Source organism: Pteronotus mesoamericanus, unplaced genomic scaffold, assembly GCF_021234165.1.
Source record: "Pteronotus mesoamericanus isolate MK-2021 breed Mesoamerican mustached bat unplaced genomic scaffold, CSHL_Meso_final contig_43, whole genome shotgun sequence".
NCBI lineage: Eukaryota > Metazoa > Chordata > Mammalia > Chiroptera > Mormoopidae > Pteronotus > Pteronotus mesoamericanus.
In genome coordinates, this window is record NW_026555161.1 from 1,728,426 (window position 1) to 1,734,853 (window position 6,428).

Sequence of the window (6,428 nt, forward strand, 5' to 3'; positions counted from 1 at the left end):
GATTGTTGATGAGAATTAATTGAGACAGCATCTGTGAAGATATACTATGAACATGTGAGCTATTAGTGTACATAAGCACAGATGGGTTAGTACAAATATTGATAGGATAACAATTCAGTAGGCTCTGCAAGGGGCTGAAAAGCTGTGTGACTACCTAATGATATATGAAGCACGAGCCAAGGAGCAGCAGAGGAATAATCAGGATAAAGAATCTTTGGGAAATTGTATTTATTTTCCTATAGATACTACAATTAAGACTTTAGCTGAAGGAGAGGGAATGAGATCTGATGCCATCAGGCTGCGTTCCAGAGTCTCAGATCCTAATACACACTTGCTATCCATCATCTCTATTTGACAAATATAGTCATAAACCTGAAACAAGAGAGTCAAACATAATTAAAGACCAAATGACTGCCCTATAATGAGAAATAAGTTTTTCTTTTATAGCTCCAACATCTTGGCATGTTGCAGTATGGCCCAAGAAGATTAACATAGGAATAAAATTCAGGTAGAGAAATGGTGACTTCAGTATTAGCTTTTCCATTCATCAGGTTCTTTTTGAACCTAATTCTTGGACTTCAGTTTTCCCCCAAGAACTGGTGATAATTGCAGATTCACAGCCTGTAGAATCTTGGTTTGATTGGTTGGTTTACATTTGCTTCATAACACGCTTTCTTTCTCTGGAAAGAACACCCCTACATCCTTTGGTAGAATTGGCTCTTTCATTTTGTGCATTCTTGATGGATCCTAAATAAAGATATTATTTCTTTCTTGAAGGGAAGGCTGTGGTGTTCATGATTCAAACTTGGTCAATAAAATATTAAGTGTTCAAAGGACTTGGAAAGACTGCTGGGACTCAGTCTGCAATGTTATCTGATGAGACCATGATTCACTTTTGCTACCTGGGTTCCCAAGAGCTCTTTTGTTTCCCAGTTTTTCTGATTGTGATTCTTCAAATGTTCCTTTGGTTCTGTGAATCAACCCATACACCTTCATTAAACAATCTCTTTTTAAAATTAGCCAGAAAAGCAACTTTCTTTTAAGTTTCCAGAAACCTTAACCATAACAAACAACCCAAAACAACCAAAAAACAAAAATGCAGTGATTTCCCCAACCTTACAGTGCTGAGAGGAAATAGTACCATTTGCATAGGAAACAATCTATAAGGAAATCTACCCATCTTTACAAGGTACAAACCCTTACGGTTCTTCAGTCTCATATATGAAAGAGCAGCCTTTGAGGCATTTAGACTTCCTACAAATAGAAATTTTGATGTAGTCCAATTCATCTATATTTTTGTACCTGTGCTTTTGATGTCATCACCAAGAAATCATTGCCGAATCCTTACAAGCTTTTTTCATTTACTTCTAAGATTTTTGTCATTTTAGGTTTTACCTTTAGATCTTGGCACAATTTTGAGTTAATTTTTGTATATGATGTAAGGTCACAAATAGGAATTCAAACATTATTGCTATCTAAGAAATCCTGACATCACTTTGTGGAAGTTCTAAAAAAGGTAGTTTTTTAAGTCAGGCTCCCTGAGTGAAAGGGAATATTGGCAATTCAGGTGTCCTTCAGGCACAGTGTAAGGAAAATCGTGGATTTGATAAAGTGTGGTTTTGGTACCTTCCCGTTTCTTTTATAAGATCCCTCTTTGCCCTTCCAAAGCTCAAGTTCTATCCTTCTCCATGTCCTTCAAGATCCTACTCTCTTCAGACTTTACAAATCATCACCAAAGTATGTGCTGAGAAAGACAGCTGGACTTTGTGGAGCACCTGCTAAGTGCCAGAAATTTTATTGTACATGTATTATCTCATATCACATTATTGGAAAAAAAGCTTCCTTTATCTGCTCAAGATATGACTCCACCTCCTTTAGATGAGGAATTTAAAGATTCAGATCCTTTCAAGTCCATTTATTCCTTCACTCATTTATTTATTTTATTTATTTTTTGATAAATAACTCTTGAACACCAACTATGCTAATATCTAGAAATGTAGCAATTAACAAGCCCTCAAAGAGCTTAGTATCTAATGTGGAAGGTAGAGATAGTGTAAATGATTTATCAAATAATTCCAAAGAAATCATCAAGAATGGGAGCTCGGTATTTGACAGCAAGTAAATCCTTGGCCCGAACATCTTGGTTCCATACCTCATAGGATCCTGTTCATGAAGTCAGCCCACATTCTGCTTAGGTCATTTATAACAGATGTAATCAGATCTGAAGCCAACAGTGTTTGGAATTCTGAGCAGATGATAACTTAGATACTATAAGAACAGGCGGAAGGCACGACACCATTTTGTTCCCTGTGATGTCTACTGAAAATTCAGTAGTACCTCATTCTCACCCTCTCTCCCTCATCAAAAGATAACTGCCATTAAAATCCAATAAAAACAAATGTAGAATTCCCTCCCTATGCTAACTCCAAACAGATGTGACTGGCATCAATAGCTGATAAATTGTTGATTTACCACAATTTTGCCACTCTGACTTTGTCCACTCATTTTTAGTTGGGATCCCAAGCATTACAATAGCCTGTCCTGATCCCTGTATTTTAAAGCAGATGTAAATTAACAGTGTATATTGCATATGGCTTCATGAAGATTGTTGTCTGAGATAAAGGATGAAAATTGCCCCTTATAAATATTTTAATTTTCTTTTTAATTGGGATTTGTTTTGTTCTCGTTTTCCTTTTGCTGTGGTGAGGTTCTGGTTTTGGCTGGCTGAGGATGTAGAGTTTTTGCTCAGAAGTATCACAGGCCAGCTCCAGAGGGTGGTGCCTTCTGCATTCCCCATACACCAATCCGACAGGGGACTGTCAACTTAGAAAAAAGCAGAAAATTAAAACTGAACCAGATGACTCATTTTTATCAGAAAATGAGCTACACTTTAAGCCTAACTGCTCTGCAACTCAACTGAGAAGAGGACGGTAAAAGGTCTGTGATGAAAGGTTTCTTACAGACAATGACAAGATATCTAAAGTGGATCAACAGGACAAACGCACCCAGACCTCGTGTTTCTGACACGAACAGACACTTTAGCAGCACAATAGCTTGTATTCACAAGATGTCAGGCTATTGAAAGCTTTCTTCAGACTTCTGAAATATCTCTCTAATGAGAAATTAAAGCTAAAAGAGTGATAGTATCAGAGAGATTTTTCCGCCTACTTTCTTTGGATTGAGAAACAAAATCCCTGAATGCTCTTTTGTGACTGGACTTATTGACCATTTCTGGAGGCTTAGAGGAATTTCTTTATGTGGCTATTTAGAAGACTCAATTCAGGTGGGAAAAGTTGGGACCTGTCAGCTAACCCATCCTCCCTTGGGGAGAGTTCAAAAGGAAGAAGAGAGTGAATAGTGATACGCAGCTCTTACGGAGTGCTATTCACCTGGGGTCAGAGGTTGCTTTACCTTGACAATATACTATTTTCATTTATTGAGCAATTGCATTCTACTAGGCACCTGATCAAGCACTGGCCCAAATGAGAGTTCAGCTCTTAAATCGTAAATAGGAAGCAGAAATCAGAAGCAGAGAAAGGTGAGAACTTGTAAATCCAATCTACCTAATCACCCAGGAATCCTGGGTAAGCCATGGAGAGCCAGGCATTCATTCACTTACTGAAGAAGCAAGAAGCATAAATGGCCCAGTGTAGAAATACAATGATTCAAAATTCAAATTACTTCTCTTCCAAGTACAATAGATAAGCTGACTACTATGCAGCAGCTTGATTTGTGGGAACCTAACAGCATTAAAACTCAAATTTATGTATGCTCTCAGAATACACTTAAGATTCTGAGGTTTTTTTGTCTTTGAATCAGCAGTATGACCTAGTGTTTGGGGCCTACTTTGTGACTTGCAGAGGTCCTGACTGTCTCATTAATCACTGGGTTTCCATACCTGGCACGGTGCCAAAAAATACAGTAGACTTTTAATAAATAGGTGATGAACGATTAAAAGAAAAAAAATCAAACCCCCAAATATTTTCAAAACGTACTGTATGTCACTTTTTTCTATCGAATTAGGATTCTGGTTGTTTCCTTCTGCTTTAACTTTCCATTTTGTCTTATATGATAGACTGGATGTTCAGATAAGAATTTTTTCTCTGCTTTGATTTTTAAATTAAGACTGAGGGCAGACATCATGAATGTGACATCTCATGCCTCCTGCTGTTAGCCTCCTGCAGGACTAGGGGCGTCTCTCTATTTCTGTACCCACATCATCTCCTCTCTCTGTCCCCAAATGTGGACATGCCCAAGTTTCCAGGGGGGAAATCTTATGTAAAAGCACGTCAATCAACCTCTACTGGGCAAACACCCCCATGGGCCAAAACAGTCACAGAACGTAAGGGATGCTCCGGCCCTCTCTCTTTCCCTTGCTTCTGCACTCAGTGGGACTTAGCTACTCTGAGAACCCCAGGGAAATAGGCAAGTATCAGAGCCTACTTTCCCTCTTTTTCACTCCATATCCCTTACCCTCCTCCTCTCTCCTCCACTTTTCATTCTGCCTTTACTTTCCATTACTTCCTCCTGGCCAGAATGATTGTGTCCATTTTTCTGTTCTCAGAGACTCTTCTCATACCAAGAGACAAGAAGCCCAGGCTGATGCAGCTCCTTTTCCAGATCTCTATTGCTTACATCCCCTAAGCTGATCAGCCCATTCAGATCTCAGAGTGAGTGAAATAAGTAGCTATTCTCAAGACAAAATTTAGATTCTTAAACCTCTCCTTCACAAAAAGCTCTGCTCATCAGCCGGCCATGACAGCATGCTCTCCTCCTAACTAGTTCAATATTCTACCATTCCTTCACTGAAACAATGTAGAAAATCATTATTAAAAGGTCATGCTCTCTGTGTTGGAAGGATGAACTGCTTATTAGATTGGTCCCTTGTCAAACAGTATAGTATAGCGATTAATAGCATGAACTATTAAGTCAGACTGCCTGAGTTTGAATACCAAGTCTTTACTTACTAGCATTAAGACTTTGAACATGTTACTTCTCTCTGTTCCTCAGTTTCATGATCAGTAAAATAGAGATAACTATAATAACCATTCCATAGAGGGATTGTGACTATTAAATGAGCATAGATAAATGATAGATAGGTAGATTTAAAAACAAAAACAACAACAACAGTCCTTAACATCTGGAAGCTGGCCTGGAACTCACAGATTGGTCACTTTATTCTCCTATTGGACATTAAAAATTCTCATAGAATACCAACCTCAGACAAATTTACTCTGAAACTATGGCAAAGCAAGACAAAGCAAAGCAACGTCATAATTTTGTCTAAGAAAAGACAAAAGCAAGGTCATAGCACTGTTCAAAAATACCAAGCAGTGCCCTTCCCTTGGCTAAAATGAGGGACTGCTACTTCTTTACCAATGACAACTTTATTCTGGCTCTAATATTTCCTCCCCATATATACAATTTAATGAGATCATAAAATTGTCCCTGATTTTTGACAGCATCCAATTTAGATACAAATCCCTGCTTCCTTAGACTTTTCTACAAATCTCTCAATTAGATCCTAAATCCATTATTAAGTTATTTCAACACCTTATTATCGGGACATCCCATGGCTCCTTTCTTGTATTCCTGTGTGTTCTACCACTTGGCAATTAGTAATAAACTCAATTTGCTCAACTCTGGTGCTCCCGGGTCCTTGGCTGGAGGATACTAGTGATAGATAATAGGGGAGAGGGTGTGTGTGTATGTGTGTGGGTGTTTGTGTGTGTGTGTGTGAGAGAGAGAGAGAGAGAGGGAGGGAGGGAGAAAGCCAGGGAGAGGGGGAGAGAGAGAGAATATATGTCTATTGGCATATAGTGTTTGAGAAGTCTTTCCTATAATTATTACCATACATACCTTAAGAGCATTAAAATCATGAAATCAGGAAAATCATGAGAGACAAGAGAACCAAAAAGATGATCCAGAAGGTCAGGCCTATCAGTCAAATAATAAGACTAAAGGATGTGTCTATGACAGAAAGTCCCTGGACAATGAGACAACTGAGTAAGGGCCAGAAAGTTCATAGGGATTTGTGGTCAGTAAATAAGATATATTAAAAGCACTAACACCATGCCTGGTATGTAGGAAGCATGAAAAAATTTAACTATTTTTTTCATCATCTTAAATGCTCAGGAAGGCACTTAGGTATAAGATGATGTTAGTTTTCTGTTTATACAGTGTGAGTCCATGAAGGACAAGAATAGTCCTTTTACACTGAAAGAACTCATGACAAGGTACTCAGATGTTTTACTTTCAGAAAGTACTCAGCATTCTTATCCATAACAGGAAAGCACAAATATGTTTTTGCACAGCAATCATGCCACTATCATTTGGCATTCTGTGGTACGGCCCTGTGACCGTCATTTGTGGTGTAAATTCAAGTCACATCCCAGCAATTTTGCTATCACTCTTACTGTAAAAGTCAC